This window comes from Ursus arctos, unplaced genomic scaffold, assembly GCF_023065955.2.
Source record: "Ursus arctos isolate Adak ecotype North America unplaced genomic scaffold, UrsArc2.0 scaffold_5, whole genome shotgun sequence".
NCBI lineage: Eukaryota > Metazoa > Chordata > Mammalia > Carnivora > Ursidae > Ursus > Ursus arctos.
The window spans coordinates 80,754,656-80,774,878 of NW_026623067.1; the positions used below are offsets into that span (position 1 = coordinate 80,754,656).

At 37.1% G+C, this 20,223-nt stretch overlaps 1 long non-coding RNA gene across 2 annotated transcripts; it reads right to left on the reverse strand.

Annotated features, from left to right (window-relative positions):
- Positions 1-3,450: 3,450 nt before the first annotated feature.
- LOC123001023 (uncharacterized) lies at positions 3,451-19,647 on the reverse strand. Of its 2 annotated transcripts, none has more exons than XR_006409465.3 (4): positions 19,425-19,647; positions 12,833-13,775; positions 11,982-12,262; positions 3,451-8,148 (listed from the first exon to the last, which is right to left on the reverse strand). It is a non-coding gene; the product is annotated as an uncharacterized LOC123001023 (long non-coding RNA). The 2 variants fall into 2 exon arrangements; XR_008957478.1 differs by having other exon boundaries at positions 12,833-17,505.
- Positions 19,648-20,223: the final 576 nt, after the last annotated feature.

Sequence of the window (20,223 nt, forward strand, 5' to 3'; positions counted from 1 at the left end):
TCTTCCCTGCAGTGACTTTGTGAGGTATGAGTAATGATGCTTAATCATGCTGAAAAAGAAAAACAAAACTTTATATTTAGAAGTTGTGACAATAAGACAAGTACATCAGCAAAGCCTTTGAACAAAATCACACATTTCCACTTTCATATTCTGGATTATGGCATGTCTCTTCTGAACATGTATAGAATTTCCCAAAACGAAGGCATTTTCTCATGCCCCTAATATGAAGCTTATCTTGTTTTTCAGTTTCACAAAGGGAAAACAACATTCCTTTGCTTCATTAATTTAAAAATAGGACTACAGAAGTTGAATTACCTGACAGATGAGGGAAGAATTACAGGATACTCTGCAGATGTCAATTAGAAATATTTGGCACAATGCTATTTCCTGGTAATGCAAAAGGCTAGAAGTGGAGAAGACCAGAATTAAACTCTAAAGGTTTGAAGAAAGATGGGAAACTTTTAAGTGAAACGCTTGATGGGAAAAACATCTGTGACAAGATTATTTGGCCACTTAAACAATGTAAGGGAAGCACTGTTTACCTGGAAAATGTTAATTTTATTTCATTAGCAGGAAGAGACAAGAGGATGCTTACAACAATAGAATTTATAAGCAAAAAGCAATTTTTGTTCAGGATGAGAGGCCTTTTATCATTCTGATCCAGGACAAAGTCATTTGCACCCTAATAAGATTTTCTCAAGGACTTTCAAGAAATCAGAATAGCACACATTCATGATGCTTTTTATTTATTTATTTATTTATTTATTTATTTTTATTTTTAAAGATTTTATTTATTTATTTTGACAGAGAGACAGCCAGCGAGAGAGGGAACACAAGCAGGGGGAGTGGGAGAGGAAGAAGCAGGCTCCCAGCGGAGGAGCCTGATGTAGGGCTCGATCCCAGAACGCCGGGATCATGCCATGAGCCAAAGGCAGACGCTTAAAGACTGCACTACCCAGGCGCCCCTCATGATGCTTTTTAAAAAGTTACCCATCAGATTATTTATATTTTTTCATCTTGGTGGCTCTTTTCAATTTAAAATCTCTCTTACCCCATCTTTTCCTATTTTTCTATGAAAAATGTTAGTTTTGTTAAATTTTATAATCTTTCAGGTGTCATTATTAACTATTTATATTGGCTTATCACCTAATAATCATTATGTACTCAAATAAGCCAACCAGTATAACAAAAAACAAATATATAAACAATCAATAAACAGAAACTTCTAAGAAGCGATGGATATATGTTTAAAAGTCAGAATTTCCTAACATTCTGCATTGTGAAATTAGGTTGATTTGCAAACATATCTTACTGCATATCACTGTTCTTATTCCATGGTGCCATCTCTCTGTCTCTGTCTCTATCATCTATCTAATCTGCATGTTTCCAGAATGTGAGTCACAGTAAAAAGACTGTAGTGACATTGTATGTGTGGATAGGGGAGAAAAGGTCAGATAATGCGGATGTGTGGACTAGTTGGAGAAGGATCATTTATGTCCCTGCAAGGTCACATACTTGCAGGTGACTTAAAGCATCAGGAAAACCTGAACATCACTCTCACAACAGTAAGAGGAATGTCGTATGGAGGAGCACAAATATTATGGAGTGTTTTATTTTGAGCTCAGAGGGATAGAGTGAAATACTCTTATCTTCCATTAGATAGCATAGCTCCCACGTACAGAAACAGGCTCAGAAAAATTAATTTCCTACATTATTCCGTCTCCCATATTAGGTTCTTATTTAGCTCTCTTATTTTGAATGTATGTCATATGAGTAGCCTGAAAACCACACATCTTCAGAGTAGTCCATACATTCTCCTTTATAAGGAAGAAAATGTCAACATGTAAAAAGAGAAACTAAAACACAAACCTTCCAAATCAAAAAACTTTAATGTTGAGCAAAATAAATTTAGCTGTTTCCATTAAAAACTCTGTTATTATTATTATTATTATTATTTCTAAAGGGACACCTGTGTTAATTTCCCAGGGCTGCTGTAAAAAAGTATCATAAATTAGAGGGCATTGAACTCCAGAAATGTATTGTCTCATAGTTCTGGATGGCGTAGAAGTCCACATGAAAAGCCAGCAGGGACATGGTCCTTCTGAAGGCGCTAGGGGAGGAGACTTTCTTGCGTCTTCCAGCTCTGACAGCCTCAGATGTTCCTTGGCTGATAACAGCATGACTCTGATACTCTTATGACATTTTCTCTTTGTCTCTTCACATAATCTCTCTTTTGTGTATGTCTGTTTCTGTGTCCACATTAACCTTTATTATAAGGACATAGTCATATTGGATTAGGGACCACCTTAAGAATCTCATCTTAACTTGATTATCTGCAAAGACCTTACTTCAAAACAAAGTCACAGTCAGAGGTACTGAGCATTAGGACTTCACCATCTTTGGGGAAATGCAATTCAATCCATAAGACTTCCCAAAGCTAGAGGTGTGAGATCACTTTCTTAGAGCCACATCCTACATTCATTTATTTTGCTATTCTTCCAGTTCAATACATACTTGTATACATACATCACCTTTTGAAAAGGTATTCACTGTATTCTTTCACAAAATCATAGAAATATTTACCAATACTCTAATCTTTTCTGGTGGCTTTTCTAATTTATAATCATCCTTCTCCTAAGCATTAAGTTATACATTCCCCTTTGGAAGACTAGTGTGAAGATAGGCAGAAGTTGTGCTGTTGATATGAGTGTGGTCCACATTTCTCTTTAGTCTGGCATTCTTTCAACCATAGCAAATGCTGACACTGCTGCCAACATCTGTAGTCCCCTCTGCTAACTTCCTGAAACAACTAACTCATGTTGGTCCTCTGCGCATTATGGTGACCTCCTCCCTTCTAAATCCCTACTATTTCCCTACCATCAATACAGATGTTAAAGGAAAATGAAACCAGTCAAATTAATCTATAGTGAGATTTGAATGACTGATAATTCTAAGAATCCATTTATGCATCTCTGTTGAACCCTATATATTTCTTATGAGATTTTCAAAACTGCTTTAGAGAAATTTCAGGGTTAGAAACACTTCTCTTAAACTATATCATTCCATGAATCCCCCTCTCAACAGAACTCATTTTAGAGAGAAAAAAAGGCGAAAAACACAGTGCAGAGATAACTAGAGCCATAATCTAACCCACTAAAGCCTTCTTCAGCTGATTCCAGTCTGGGATGGAGTTATTTTTACCTTTCCAAAAATATAGTCATTATTGTCGCTTACCTTAAAAGGAGACCATTTATGCCCAATATAGAACTAAATAACAACATGGCAAGCTTTATATTAAGAATGTTGTAACAAGAAAAAAATTCTGTAGCTATGTATGTTGATGGATGTTAACTAGATTTACTGTAGTGATCATTTCACAATATATACAAATATTGAATCATTATGTTGTACACTTGAAACTAAAATAATGTATGTTAATTATGCCTCAATTTAAAAAAAAAAAAAAAGGTTGAATTCTTGGCTCTTTACATCTCATAAACCTAAATCACTCAGTCTGATTCATTGTTTTTGTGATTTTTTTTTTAACCTACTGCTAATCTAGCTTAAGTCCAGGGTCTCCTGATTGATTTTCTGGGATTATTTTGGGGAAGGAAAGAGTAAAATCCAAAAATAGTTAACTTTCTGTTGGTCCTCATACTAAATGCAATCCTTCTAAACTTTTATAATTGCTAGTTACCTTTGATCAGAGGAAGATTAGCTAATCTCTGGAGCCTAGGGAAAATAAAAAGATTTAGGATATAAATGAAAAAGGCAATGCCTTTGAGGGCTGTTTGAAAGATTTTTTCAAAGATCAGAATACAAAGGGAGATTTTTAAAAAAGATTTTATCTCTCTATCATCTATCTATCTATCTATCTATCTATCATCTATCTATTTGAGAGAGAGAGAACACATGAGTGAGGGGCAGAGGGGCTCAATCTTACAACCCTGAGATCATGACCTGAGCCAAAATTGAAAGTCAAGGCTTAATAGACTGAGCCACCCAGGTGCGTCCAAAAGGAGATGTTTTGAGGACTCAGAAAGAGAATGAAAATTTTTATGGACTGTTCTAGTTGATTTAAATGGCTAAGCAGAGTAATTGTTTCCCCTATGATCTATGTAAGAAAGCTGTTTTCTAATGTTCCAAGGGAAAAATTAAAACAAAATGAAAGAAAAATGTCAGATATTTGGAGAGGTTAGGGAAGCTCTTTTCATGGATTTCAGAAAATCAAGCGAGGCAGGCTTCTGAGTCTTTCCAAAAATAAGCGAAGGTAATTATTGTTAATTAAAATGGTTGCAGAACTCCTTCAATATGGAAAGGCTTCAAATCTTTGTGTCTATAAGCCAGAGCTCACAATGTTTGTACAGGTGCTGATCTTATGTGCCAAGATGATACTGCATGGTTATGATTCCTCACAGCAGAGAGGGTTTTGTGTCCTGTCATCAAGTTCAACTTGTCTTTCAGAGCTTGGATTCAGTGGATGTAGTAGAAATTTACAAAATTTAGAAGACACACAGGAAGCATGTTTTCAGCATCTCATTTTCCTAGAATGGCTAGTTTCTTATAAGACTGGGAATGTTTTGATAAAGAAGTTTTTTAGAAACTCATTAAGCATCAGAGGCCAACCTCACTGGGAGAAATTATTTGAAGCTCATAAAGAAAGGCCACAAATAGCTTTTTAGGCAGAGAGAACATAGGAGTTCGGTGTTTTTTTAAAAGAACACCGGAAGACCAAATGCAGGTTGCCTCAAGTTCAGTAACATGTTAAATATGCTTTAGAGTAGGTTATGATTCATTTCATTAAAACACTAAACTATATCCATTTATGTTCCATCTTTGTAGTTGACGGCTGTGGCAGACAGATTAATGCCCCTCACCGAAAGATGTTTGTGACAAAATCTCCACAACCTGTGAATATGTTAGGTTATATGACAAATGAGAAATAGGTGGCAGTTGTCATTTAGCTTACTAATCAGATGACAAATTAGGGAGATGATCTGGGTGAGATCAATATAATCACAAGCTTCTCTAAAAGTAGAAGAGAGGCAGAATAAGAATCAAAGTAAGAGTACTATGGTGTGAAAAGAACTTGACTGGCCACTGATGACTTTGAAGATGGCAGGGGACCAAGAGTCAAGGATTGTGAGCAGCCTCTAGAAGCTGGAAAAGGCAGGGAAGCAGACTTTTCCTCATAGCCTCCAGAAAGGAATGCAGTCCTGTCAGTACCTTGAGGTTAGCTCAGTAAGCGTTGTATTGGACCTCCAAAATACAGAAGTATAAGATAACAAATTCATGTCATTTGAAGCCACTGAGTGTTTGGTGGTTTGTTAAGGCAGCAATAGAAACTAACACTATGGCTAATGTGGTGTGATAACTCCTCTAAAATACAGCGTTGAATGCTGCTCAGGGGTCACAGTTTTGTATAATGAAAGGTGGGTCATATATTTCAACAAGTAAAAAGAAATAACAATTTTCATGACTCTTAATCATTTCTGTTGATCAAGAAACACAGAGAACCTTCCCCACAGCACCTACAACATTGTTAGAAACATGGCTGAATAGACTTCTCTTCCTGATAACTTGAAACAAGTAATGTCCCTTTCTCCTGTCATCATCTTTTATTTGCTTCATTTTCTTGAGAGCAGTTGCTAGTCGTCCCTGTCTGTCTTTAGTCACATTTCCCAATGCGCCTTGTGCTTTATCAAAAATCATCAAAGATAAGGTGATTGGGTTTACCTACTTAAAAGTTCTAGCTAATTAAAAGCAAAGTAAAAAGTGTTATTGCTCATCTCTGATTAATTCAGACTCCTCCCAGGGTTAAAATAAAGACAAATTATGTAGTATGCAAGTTCCTTTTGATGTAGTTATAGATGTAAATGTTCTGAATATTTAAGATGTTTCCATTTTAACTAAACCTAATGAAGCTAAGAAAGTTAACCTCATAACCCCTAATTAGAAGATTCTCCATTATTAGGTAGTTGTGATTTATATCTTCATATAAGAGTGATGCATTGCTGACATTTTCATATTACTGACTACTGTTGCCTATTGCTAAAAATAGGCACTTTTATGTTTCCCTAGGCAATTCTTTCCAGATCATTAAGAATACCTTCAGAATAACTAAGACATTAAACCTAAACAATTTCTAAAGAAAAGCACTAGCAAGACTTCTTTATCTAAAAACTTCACAATTTAGGCCAATACTGTTTTATTCTAGGGCACTGAAATTTAAGCACACTGGTTTGAATGAAATATTCAGAAAGTTAAAAGTAATAAGCAACAAACATTTTTAAAAGTGTCTTAGTGGATTCTATGTTACACTTATTATACTAACAAAAGCCAAAAATAATTATAATCTCCAATGAAAATAAACATTTAGCTTAGTTTTTAATCAGTGATGATGCAAATTTCTAGAAATATCTATGAAAGCATTTTGACACTATGCTTCAAAGGCATTAAATGTATCTATATAATTACTTTAAAATGTTAAGGATGGGGGTGCCTGGGTGGCACAGCGGTTAAGCGTCTGCCTTCGGCTCAGGGCGTGATCCCGGCGTTCTGGGATCAAGCCCCACATCGGGCTCCTCTGCTATGAGCCTGCTTCTTCCTCTCCCACTCCCCCTGCTTGTGTTCCCTCTCTCGCTGGCTGTCTCTATCTCTGTCAAATAAATAAATAAAAATCTTTAAAAATAAATAAATAAATAAATAAAATGTTAAGGATGATTATCTCTAGGTGGTAAATTATTTCTATATTCTTTCTATTGCTTATCTCTTTTCTGATATTTTTATATTCAACAGTAAGTAATAATATCATTTAGAGATTATCACTTTAAAGAACAACAATGTTCCAAACATTTAAAAAATCTTTATAAACTTTTTTCCTTCATTTTTAATAATTTATCTTAAATAAGCTCTGAAAGACATTTAAAATAAGTTTAACTTCCAATAATGATGTATTTTTAACGTTTGTTTCTAATTTTTTTCTCTTTCACTTTTCTTGGATCAAACAGACAATTGTTTAATGTGCATTTAATTTTTTTTTTCAAAACAGCCAACTCTTGCAAAATAGCTAGAATCCACCAGTTTTTTTCAGGTACATTCTCAAGTGCTACAGAGAATTGTAAGATCAAGTCCTAAAAAATTGAATCCTGAATTCATAATGAATAGAATAAGTCACCACATTAAAAAAAATTATCTAGAATGTACATTCCATTTAAGTTAATAGCAAAGCAATTATTTTTAGAATCAGAGTAGAAAAGAAAATTTACCACAAGTTAACAACTGCACATGAAGGCTGAATATCAATTCGCATTAGTTGCTACAACCTGTATATTTTGAAATAACTTTTTAACAATGTAATTTTTCCCATATCATCTCACTTTCTTCTTACTTGCTAAGTGTATAATGGTGCTTTAAGATTTGAATAGCAGTGTTTTTAGGAAAGCATACTTCTTCATAAAGAAAAAAATTTAGCTCTTGCCAAATATTTGACAAGTGGACATATCCTTTATCTAGGTTCTTACAATTAGAGAATAAAATGTATACCTAAATATAATTATCCTATGGAGAAAAAGACATTATGCCTACAGTAGTGTTCATCCCTAGGAATTTAAAAACATTTTTTTTTAATTAAATGCCTTCTACATGAGAAAAATAACCATTATGGTAGCCTGATATGCTCTATGTAAAAAAATGTTTTTGATGTTTGTTGAAGCACAGTAATAACTAAGAACAGTAGCAACAACAAAAAGTTGAAGGGTCATATACATCAACATTCCCATGATTCAATGAACGACCAGTAAAGGAAGGGTAAATCTTGTTAAAGAGTCAGCCATGACCTCTAGAAGCCAAAACACATGGTCTCCTGCACTGCTGCACAGCATAACTAAAAAGATACTTTTGTGTTTATTGAAAACATATTTGATATTCAAGGCCAAACACTGGTGAGTCAAGTGTGTCCTCTTTCCTGAAGAGACTGCCAAGGAGATCTTGAGGTCATTCTGGTCAACATACTCAGTGTGCAAGCAAAGGGCAGATGAGTCCAGGATAAATATTCACTCCACCTGACATACACCATCTCATCTTATTCACTTCACAAAGGAACAAGAGCTTCAGCACAAATGTCAGCAGAATGAAAAGGCACTTGGTCTGAATAAAAAAGAAAAGTTAATTAAATTGTTTTCTTTTTTCAATGAAATCCACAAGAATTTTGCATTGTTTAAAGATTTAATACTTTGCATTCATTTTATGAAGAACTACTAAATACCAAAGAAATCTACATTTTGATTAATTTTAATTCCCAAGACTTGTGTGAGCTAAAAATTGTGAAGAAAACTGAGATTGTGGAAGAGATAAATCTTCCTTCAACGTCATCACACAACAATTAGATTTCAGGGTTAGAAGGCAAAGAAAGGCATTACTGACTCTAACCCAAATACTACTCACTATTACACTGCACTGCCTCATTTACTGAAAACTTTCTTGACTCAAAAATCTTCTACCACATCACTTTTTTTTTTTTTTTTTGCTTTTTGATTCGGTGTCTAGTTTTAGGCAGGTGGGAGAAATAGTTAACACAACAGGCCTGGCTTACACAGATCTTGTGTGTCTCTGTAGCCATGGCAACAACCCTTGGTCAAACACCAACCACTACACTGTAAGTTTCTCCTACTGACTGTGTGATATGATGGGTCAAGATGAATCAAACTGTCACCAAATTTAAAGGAGACATTAAGAGTAATAGTATACTTGGTTCTGGATTAGTGTTTGTACCTATAAGAATTCTCAACCCCAAGAATCAAGATGATCTTCTTTGCATGGAGATATCTCACAGGAGAAAATTGTATCTTATGCTATCAGAAAAAGAGGAAGACCCTGGAAGCCTGTGTGTAAATTATTTTGCATATGTGTCTTTTTCCTACTGTTCCTGTATTATACTTTTGTTATAATAGATTTTAGCCATGATTATGATTTTACGTGAAACTGTGTTAGTTCTTCCAGCAAATAAACAAATGATTTGGGTACCCCCTCCCCAAACAGTCACAGTAGTGACTGAAATATATGGAAAAGGAGCTAACAGATTATATTGGTTAGCTTTTGTTGTATAACACGATACTCCCCCCTCCAATTTATTGGCTTAATTACTAAATAAATATTAGAGAGCCTTGTAAGTGTGGCTGTTTGAGGTTTCCAAAATATCACAAAGGTAGGAAAGCATTTCCAGTTCTTGATGTCCAACTTGGTTTCTTTCTTTTTCCTTTTTTTTTTTTTTTTAAGATTTATTTATTTGAGTAGGGGAGGGAAAGACAGAGCGAGTGAGCGCAAGCAGGGGGAGAGGCAGAGGGACAGGGAGAAAGAGAATCTCAAGCAGGCTCCATGCCCAGCGGGGAGCCCCACTTAGGGTTTGATCTCACAATCCTGAGATCATGACCTGAGCCTAACAAAGAGTTGGACACTTAATTGACTGAGCCATCCAGGGCCCCCTCCAACTTGATTTCAATTACATAAAGTCATGTTTGTGAATCTCTTGAATTTCATAAGTTTGATTTTCTGCTTCTGTTTATCAGCATAGACATCGACTGGGATTACACATTCAGAGTTAGAAAACAGTTTTTCCAGGTATAACGAATCACCCGTGAACTTTTTAAATATGAAAATTAAGAGTAATTAATGAAACGTAGTGATGAAAATCTTAGAGTATAACTAACAGCGTGGAAAACAAGTTTCCTGAGGCTCAGTTTCCACTGGGCAGAAAAGATGACCATTGGCCCGCAAAGCAGTTTGAAGCTGAAGGGGCCAGTCCACAAACTGGCATAGGGGAAGTATATTCTAAGGATGACAAGCTAAAGAGACATTCATTGTGGAGAGATGGCCGAGGACTGCAGAAAATCACAGCCACTGACCACTAGCTCACCAAGGGTGGGTTCTTATAAGAAAGAAAACAGACGGGAACTGTCTTTCAAGCCTCCATAAGACTTATAAAAGCTATTGCAAGATAACCAGTGAATTAGGGAATTGGAGACCAGTTTGTATGTTTTCTATCACAAAACTTCAACTCATTCACGGCTCTTCAGATGTATTTCTCCAAAACAACCACACTATTTTCTATGTGCAGTTTTCACATATACACTTTTCTATCAAGGAGAAAAAGTTTAGAGCTAGCTCACAAGACAAGTGTACTCATTAATACATGCATTTCTCAAGGGTTTCAAGCCCTTTATGAGGAAATGTTATAAAAACAACAAATACACCATGTTTTAAGGATTCTTGCCAAAAATGGATGAAGATTTTAAAATAGCTTATGTTTTTCCTATTCTTTCATTTTTTTAAAGGTCATTTTGACTGTTACCAACTGGATTTTCTTATCAGTATAATACTCCTTATGCATCTCAATGGACTATTAATTACTTGTTCCATTCATTAACCTCTCTGGTTTTCCCTTGGGAGAGAAGCAAGGTTTATGCGTAAGAACAGTTTAGCACAAACATTAAGCAGCCAGTAGAACATCTCAGTGAGGACAGAAAAGTACCTGAGAACTAATACAACTTATTTATTCATATTCAACTAACTTGTAAGTTTGAACCATTTGGTAATGCATAAGGACCCTACATCAAGTGCATGACAAGACAACTCTTTGGTTAAAAGGAAGTAATTTCTTTTCTGGGAAGAAAAAATGGGACACAGGTGAATATGAGAGAGTAAGGAAGAACAAGGGAGGAGGCAGTGAAAGCGGTGAGAAAATAAAAGGAATAAATCTTCTTTCATTCATAAGAAAATATTTTTTGAAATATATTTTGAAATATATTGAATATAGAAGAAAACGTATTTTCAATATAAATATAAATGTCATTTTTCAGAGCTTAGTAATACTGCTGCTGGTTTTCAGCTTTGGAATATTCTCACCAAAGTCATCCTACTAAACTTTTTAATGTATGTTACATCAGCTGCTATCTTTAAAATCATCTTGTTAGTGATTGTATCAATAGTCTATGATAACCTAGGCATGCCTTATGCACACTTTAATTTAGTGTCAGAGACAGTTAACTTTTGTATTAAAATAATAGTTTGTCTTCTGTTATATTTAGGGACTGTAGAGTATGTTTTGAATCTATTCCTCTCTTTTTTAGTGTTCTGATGTTTGTTTGATTTGGTATAATTTCTAAGATGTGTTGCTTTTAGCCTATGATACTTTATATTCACTTTGAGAAAGAGCACGTTTCCATTAATCAAAAGTATCTAATATTATCCACAGAAAAATGCCGCCAGATCAAAAAGGAAATAAACTAAAATGTAGATTATGTTGACATAGTCTTAATATATGATTTTCACAACTAGAGTAGTGTTCCTAACCATCAGTAAGCCCATATGATATTAAATTTCAGCAGTATTTGAATCAAGGAATATTCTTTGGGAGAAAAGAGAAATCACGATTTAAGTCTCAAACATGTATCTCTGGTAATAGATAAATGATTAAATTGACAGGTCAATAGCTGAAGAGAATACAGTATATACTTACAATAGCGTATGATTTAGCCTCAAAAAAAAAAAAAAAAAGAAGGAAACCCTGCCATATGTGAAAAGATGAATTAACACTGAGGACTTTACCTAAGTTTAATAAGCCAGGTCCGGACAAATACTCCATGATTCCGCTCATGACACTTTATGGAATATCTAAAGTAGTTAAATTCATAGAAGCAGAGAGCAAAATGGTGGTTACCAGTGGCAGGAGGTTGGGGAAAACGAGGAGTTGCTAATCAATGGGTACAAAGTTTCAGTAATGCGAGATGAATAAGCTCTAGGGATCTGGGGTACAACATTGTGCCTCTGGTTAACAATATTGTACGGACATTTAAAAATCTGTTAAGGAGATCGACCTCAAGTTAAGTGTTATTAACACAATAAAATAAAATTTCAAATTAAAAACCAAAAAAAAACAAAAAACAAAAAACAAACCACCCCAAAAAAACAAGAAGCCTAATTACCTATCTGGGCTCTGGGCGTGGGTGGCAAGGCTACAGCAGCTCCACCAGGACTCGCTTTGCCTTTGCCGCAGAGCCCTGGAGACGCCCTCCAAGAGGTGGAGCCAGCATAGCTCTGAGTCCAGGCAGACAGCTGGGCGGCAGGCTGAGTCTCTGTGCTAAGGCCTGCAGCTCTCCTGACCACCACAACTGGAGTCCCTCTCAGGCTGCTCCTCCACCAAGGCTGCTTGCCCAAATGGCCAGCAATCCCTGTATGGACAGGTGAAAGATTCCTCCAAACTTTGCTGTAAAAAAGAGCAGAAGGCGAGGGGGGTCAACGCTCAGAGGCGAAGACCCTTTGCTCTTCTTTGCTCCCGCTTTTATTGGTCCTTCGGGATCATCACAAATCCTTATCACTGTTCCTCAAGCACAGGATCTGTGACCAGGGGTCTTACTGAAACTGGGAGGATCTGTCTACGGGAAAGATCCGATATGCTAATCCGCGTGTTCTAGGAGTTCTGCTAAACAGAGCCTAAGGGACAAATGCATATATCTCTTAGATCGCAGGGTGGCTGCTTGGGCTAGGAAAGTTTAGGGAAGGCACTCCCCTCCGCATTAGGCAAGGGGTCACTCAGTTCTTGGCATTCCAAAGGCCTAAGCGCTTCTCTGAAATCTTCCCTGCCCTTAGGGGCCTCTGTGTTACATTTTAGCAAGCCAGGTATTCTGCTGATTTCATGCTCTCAGTTAACCCCAACAGCTGCTCTCTTGAGGACGCACTGTAGCCACTGTTCATGGCTGTGCGGGGTGGGTGTCTGCTCTCCTTTCGCCCCAGCATCACCCCCAGGGGACCCTAGACCCTCTTGGACCCTCCCTACCTCTTGGTGGGCTGTGTGCTCCTGGCTGTAGGTTAGGAAGTAGGCAAGAGTGGTGACCACAAGGCTGGTGAGCGGCTGCTTCTGGACCAGGGTTCAGTACAGCTGCGTGCTCACTGGCCGTAGCTTAGGCAGAGGACGTCTAGGAGCAGGCAGAGGGCATCCCGGACAAAGCTCTGGGGCACAGACAGACTGCAGGTGGCTGGAGCGGTGAGCATCACCACCATCTGGCTCAGGCTCTGTGTCCAGCCCATCTGGCTCTGGGCTTCCCACTAGATGGTGGAGAAGGGGATCAGTCCTCGGAAGGCGGCTGGAAGTGAAGCGCATGTCTAAGGCTGCAGGCAGGAAGTACAGGAGGTGGAAGCTCTGGTGGCCGGACAGCCCGCTCTGGCGAGTCACTGAAGGTCAGCCAGGCCAGGGACACACATATGGAGCTCGGCAGGAGCCCTGCAGCCGCTGAAGGAGTTTTTACCCATTCATCCGTGGATAGACACATACATTGTTTCCATGTCTTGGAAATTGTGAGTAATGCTGTAATTAACATGGAAAGAGAGATACACCTTCAAGATCTTCATTTCATTTTGGGGGATGTATATGCCCAGAAGTGAGACTGCAGGATCATACGGTAGCTGTATTTTTAATTTTTGAGGAACTGCCATACTATTTTCCATAGGGGCTCTACTTGCCCAACAGAGCACAGGGGTTCCCTTTTCTCCACATCCTCCTCAACATTCGTTACTTTCTGTCTTTTTGACAATAGTGTGAGGTGATCTCTCATTGCGGTTTTGATTTGTATTTCCCTGAGGATGAGTGATGTTGACCATCTTTTCATTTGCCTCTTGGCTGTCTGTATGTCTTCTTCGGAAAAATGTCCACTCAAGTCCTCTGCCCACCTTTTAAAATCACTTTGTTTAGATTGTCCAGGCATCACTATACAATAGAATGTCTGTAATGATAAAAATGTTCTTATATCAGCACCATCCCACATTGTAGTCACATGTGGCTATCAGCATTTAAAATGTGGTTAGTGTCACCAAGGAACTGAATTTTAAATTCTGATTGATTTAAATTTAACTTTTGTAGCCATGTGTAGCTGGTAGCTACCATATTTGACAGTGTACGTCTAGAGATATTATCTGGAATCTGTTATTATTTAGAGACTGAGGAATATTTATTTTCAAACATGCTTTTTCATGACATCAGTATTTGGAATGGAAATACAATGAATGGATAATAACTATACTTGTGATGGCTCTGTGATGTGTCAACTTGGCTAAGCTGAACTTCAGCGCCCAGATTGCTTATTCCAGAATGATTCCAGTTAGAGTGAGCTAGAAGCAGTATTTTCTATTAAAAGGTGGAGAATGTAAGGGAGACAATAGCTATTTTGTAACATAGACACACCTTCTTCCAGCTATTCAGTTAAATATAAATGTGGATGCTACTGTGAAAGGGTTTTGGAGATGAAATTACAGCTTTTGATCAGTTGACTAAATTAATCAAAAGGAAGATCTGACTTAATCTTTTGAAAGCTCTTTAAGGGAGATCTTAGCCCTTTCCTGATTTCCGACAATCCAGCCAGTATCTGACATTATAGTTGCTTTCCATTTGCCCAGGATCTTCCTTCCTTCCTGTCTGTCTGTTCATGCTTATGGGGTCTAGCCTACTCCTCACCTTCCCTTCCTGACTGCTTGTCCCATGGACTTCAGTTTGCTTAGCCATACACCCTAAATAATTTTATAAACCAAGTCTTTTAAATAAATCATATTGATAGATGATTTATAGATAATCTGCTATGGGTTCAGATTCTTTATTTGAAGCCTGACTGATAGAATACTCACCTCTTCTACCATTATGGGGATGGTGGGGGAAAAGGGAAGAAAATGCCTGGAGAGATTAAAAATGGCAGAGCTAAGAAAATCAACTATCACTAAAATCTATGTGCAATTATATCAAGTCTTATAAGCATCTTTTTCTGCCTCTTTCACACAGTTCTGGTAGTCAAATTTGTATATGGATTTTGAGAGCCAACCACCTGGTTACTTGGGCACTTAAAAAGTTTATAATTTTTTTCTCTTTTAAATTTTGGGTAGCCTCCATGCCGGACATGGAGCTTGAACTCATGAGCCTGAGATCAACAGTCCCATGCTCTCCCTACTGAGCTAGTCAGGTGACCCCAAAAGATGAGAAGTTATATAAAAGACATTAACTTTTGTAAGAGAGAATGTAGCTCCTCTCCTGCAGTTGCCATTTTACCTCTAAGTAGCAACAAACAACCAAATCCTCTGCTCTTTGCTTACTTGCTTGTTTATGTGAATTGATACAAAAAGTGTAACACATTAGATGCAGTCATCCTTTCAAGCTGGAAAAGCCTATTTCTATATCACATGGAGAATGAAATGCTCAAGTCCATCTAGCCTCCAGGAAGAACAAATGGTTGAAACATATGCCAGTGTATGCTGCATTAAGGAGGGAGTCACTCACTCACTGATTTAAATAGTACAGTAGAAATGAGAAAGTTCAGTTATTTGTTTTTTTCCCCCTGAAACCTAAAGGATTATTACAATACAAATGTTAAAATGACATTAAAGGATAAACTCAACTAAATCTAAAGAGCTGGACCTATCCCCATTTCCCTGATTAAGCAGTATACCAAACAACAGAAAACAATTAGGGATATGCTTTCAAAGTCCCACACTTAGGCTTTCTGGGATATCAGTGATTGGAGGGAAAAAAAAGTGTTAAGATAATAGTGTATTTGGTCAAGTTCCAGAGAATCGATTCTGAGGCACAGTTGGAAGTCAGAGAAAATTATAAAAGCAAAACAACTAAAATAAATGGAATTTGGTGTGATAAAGGAATAGACAATTAGAGAAGCAAAGGAGAGCATTTATGGGTCATCTTGTTCTCACATACTTATTGGCGAGAGTATCAATTAACCATATCTTCTTTGGATGCTAAATCTGAGAAATCCGTTGTACAGATATATCCGCATATATGTAGAGGTATACGTGTAAAAGGATATTCATTTATAATTAGGAGTATAAGCAAAAGACTAGAAGCAACCTGAGTTATCCGTCTATTCTTCCATATAGGACTGGTTGAAAAAACATGATGATATATCCATACACGATAAAATATAAAATATTATACAGTCATTAAAAAGCATGAGGGTACTCTATATGTCAGTATATATGTCAGTATATTGATATGAAATTATTTTCAAGTTACATTGTTAAGTGAAGACAAAAGTATGTAAAGGAGGCTGTTATTGTGTTACAAGGGGTGATATTTGCAAATGCATAGACTATCTCTTGAAGGATATATTACTATTATACAAGTAGTTATGAGGGAAAGGCAAAATAGAAGACAGGATGGAAAAGAGACTTTTAACTAGATTCCATTCAGTGTAGTGTGTGTGTGTGTGTGTGTGTGTGTGTGTGTGTAATTGCAGAAATATTTTAGATAATTAAAAATATCATATCCAATAACCATTTGACTAGAGTATTCTGGGTAGGATTACATGTGGGAGTATAAATTGAAAGTTTTATGATATTTACAGAGGGGCATGTCACAATGCTGGAAAATTGTGACTAGTGGTAATTCTGCTAATGGACATGAGGCCTCTAGAAGAGTGGGATATTTTCGTGTCTCTGGTGAGGACGACCAAAGCATTGCTGAAAGTTTGCTCTTCCATCCTGATTCCTGCATGTTCAATGGATTGCTTCACTGAGTCAAAGGTTTGCTTAGCTGACAGCTGAGATTTAAAGAAAATCAACAAAAGGAAACAAAGCCCCAAGTGGCCCAGCGCCATCGCCCGCTCATGGTGCTGTTTAGTCACAGTTGGCTCTGTGAACAACTTGGAGAAAAAGCTCCACATTGGCTTTATTCTGCCTTGTTATCAGCCTCCAAACAACACTGAGCAGTGGGTGATGCAGCAATCTTTCCTCCTTGTCACCCATGAGAAAGCTGGGGTTTTAATCTTCTCTCTTTCATGAAGCACTCAAGCGTTTTTTTCTGTTGGCGGCTTGATCTTCTGGTCCTGCTCTCAGCATGGCTTTCTGTTTCATTCTGTACGCAGACTTTGTACCACAAACCAGAAAAGGACTCAACTGGAGAGTCTGACCTGGATATTTGTATTATTCAGTTTCCTAAGTTATACTTCTGTAGGTGTCTTTGCTATTTTATCCTGTGTTCAATCACCTATGGTTAAGGAATTTTTATTAATCTGCAGGAGGGATACAAATATAGCTTTTTCTGAGTTTACATATTCCATCAAACCAAAGAAATTAACTCAGGAGGTCTAGGAAAGACTAAACATTTTACAAATTATTTACAAATCATTTGCCTATGATTTTTTGGAAACACTTCTTTTTTTTTTCTTTCTATTTTTACATTGGCATGCATAATACATTCAACCTCCACTCTTAATATCCCTTTTTTAAGAGCCACAAAGAAGATTTCCAAGTCCACTAATGACAATTAAAGATGAAATTAGGGGCGCCTGGGTAGCGCAGTCGTTAAGCATCTGCCTTCGGCTCAGGGCGTGATCCCGGCGTTCTGGGATCGAGTCCTACATCGGGCTCCTCCGCTAGGAGCCTGCTTCTTCCTCTCCCACTCCCCTGCTGTGTTCCCTCTCTCGCTGGCTGTCTCTCTGTCACATAAATAAATAAAATCTTAAAAAAAAAAAAGATGAAATTAGGATTCTTATTTCCACGGTCACAAACATTACTCATTGGAATCTCAGTTAAGCCTGGTAGGGTGAACTTAAGCTATTTCAAGTAGATGCCATCTACCAGCCCAGTAAATATTTCCTGAAATGTTTTGAATTAGCCTTATTTGTTACTCTCCGAATTATGAGGAAGTATTATATAGGACACATGAGTTCTGAAATGAGTTTCTTCTGAGAAGTTTGTGGACCAGGATGTACAACAAATACGTGGGCTATTCTCTGCTCCACCATAAAGACCAGGTCAGATCCTAAACACCTAACTCTTCTCAGTCGTTTATCTTCTTTTAATCTCCACTAAGTCATCACATGACTTAGAGCCATCTCTGTTCATGCTACCTTCTTAACCAAGCCCTTTTTTGATGATTCTAAGCCACCCAAGCGTCTCTTTGTTCTTCATTCTTTCAACTTATTATATTATACTTATGCTTATGTCACACAAGTTAGCCACTCATAGGTAATTATTCATTTCCTGAATTGCTCTCAGTGTTTTCAAAACACTGCTTCCCTTGAGAACGGGACCCATAACTTTGGTTGTGCTGTATCCTTGTGTCCCCAGCACAGTGCTAGTGTTAGAAAACACTCAATAAAGGCCTGTCCATTAATGATGTAGGAATGATTGGACGAATAGTGGCTCCATTTTGTTATACCTAAATGGATCAAGGTTCAAATCCTATTTAAAACATTCAATTTAAGCAATTAAATTAAATAAATTATCTCTTGACCTTCCTGTGAACCTTGTATCAAATCTCTATTTTTGTCAATAGTGACAGACAAGGTTGTGGGAAAATGGCTTTGTGCTCAGTTCTGGGAAATGTTTATCATTTTTATATAATAAAATTCACTTTTCAATGAATAACAGACATTTTAAAAACATCTGCCAAAAGATTGTTTACATGAAACTGTTTCTCCCCCAAGAGAAGCTGCTGTTCAGTTGGAAACTCACATGTCCTACTTGGTCCCCATAGTCAGCATTTCACCTAAATTTATTTACTTGCTTCCTTCAAATGGATGAAGCTGAATTCATAGTCTTCGCAGAAAACATATTTTAGGTGGATAGTTCTCTTTCTGCTCATATTTTGGTGATTCACATTGCAAAGATTGAAATATGTTCAAAACACTTTAAAAAGAAATATTCTCTGTTGCAAAAAAATGTTGCCCCACTTCTATCGAAGTGACTGCAGCCCAAAATATTGTAGGCGCACACACTTCTACAGTACATTTCGGAAACAACAATACTAGGTTGGTTTTCTAACATACTGATTTTGGGAGCCTGTGTATTATGCATTCTCATAGCAACCTCTATTTCTAATTTTGTTCCATTTATAAGATTTGGATTAATTATTCTTCTGCATGTTTAATTATTTAATGAATATTTTCCTTTCCAAGCTCCATGAAGGCATGATCCATATTTGTTTTTATACTTCTGTATCCTCAGTGCTTAGTACTTGCAAATAATAGGTGCTACATTTATATTTGTTCAAAAATTAATGAACAAAAAATGAAAAAAAAACCCAGACATAATAGATTCTCTGTGGCTTGAAACTTACAAATTAGAATCTCTTAGAGAACTTCTAGTTCTAGTCCCCATGGACTATTAAATATTAAATTTACTCTCCTCTTTTATATATATAAAGAAAAACAACTAGAAAATCTGGACAAAATATACTTAACAGTTCTTTTCAAGCATTGAACAGCACACGAGGCAGGGAGGTATTCATTCTCCCTTGAATTCAGGAAAATAGAGTCCAGTCAGGACACAGAGCTTTCTGTGTGGGTTACCAAAGTTCCTGGCATTTGGTGTCAGGATTCTGAAAAGAAGAAAGGTACAGAGAAGAAACACCAAAGATCTGGATAAAAGCTTACCTTGGGTGCTGGGCTGACTTCTCAACTTCTTGTATAGAAAGTGTGTTCCTGGAAGGCCTAGCAGGAAATGGTGCTGAGTGGCTGACAACAGAGAAATATCTCAGAGTGTTGAGGAGTTACTGAAGTTTCAACTCAACAAAAGTAGAGAAAACTTTGTAGACACTCCTGGCTTTTAGGTGAAAGTCCAGAGAGGCCATGGCCTGAGCATAGTTCTGCACCCTGAGCCTAAGGGCCACACTCCAGAAATAAGAACAAAGGTCATCTGGTACTACCCTAACAAAACCCAAAACCAAGCCAATGACAGAACCAAGATGAACTACCAGTAATTTTAGAACAGGTCAAAAAAAAGTTTAATGTTGCTAGAAATAATATCATTTAGAACTCCAGTATCTGGTTATCTATAATGGGCAAAATATGGTATAAAATTTTGAGACCTGTAAACAAGCAGCAAACTAACTGATAAGAGATAAAATAAGCAGGAGAGGCAGACCCAGAGGTGGTCCAGATTTGGAATTAGGAGATGAGGGCCTCAACATGACTGTGAATGATATGTTAAAGATGGGAAAATTTGAAAGGAGAGTATAACTCTCACACAAAAAGAATTGAATGGAAATTTTAGAATTGCAAAATACAGTTAAGTTAAGAATTCAGTGGGTAGATGCAGTAGTGGCCTGGGCTGAACAGAAAGCATGACTGGTAATTGCCAAGACAAGTGAGGCACAAGGAGGAGACAGAGGATGGAAGAGGACAGATTTGAAGTGAAATATGTGATGTTGCCAAAAGGTCTAACAGCAAATGT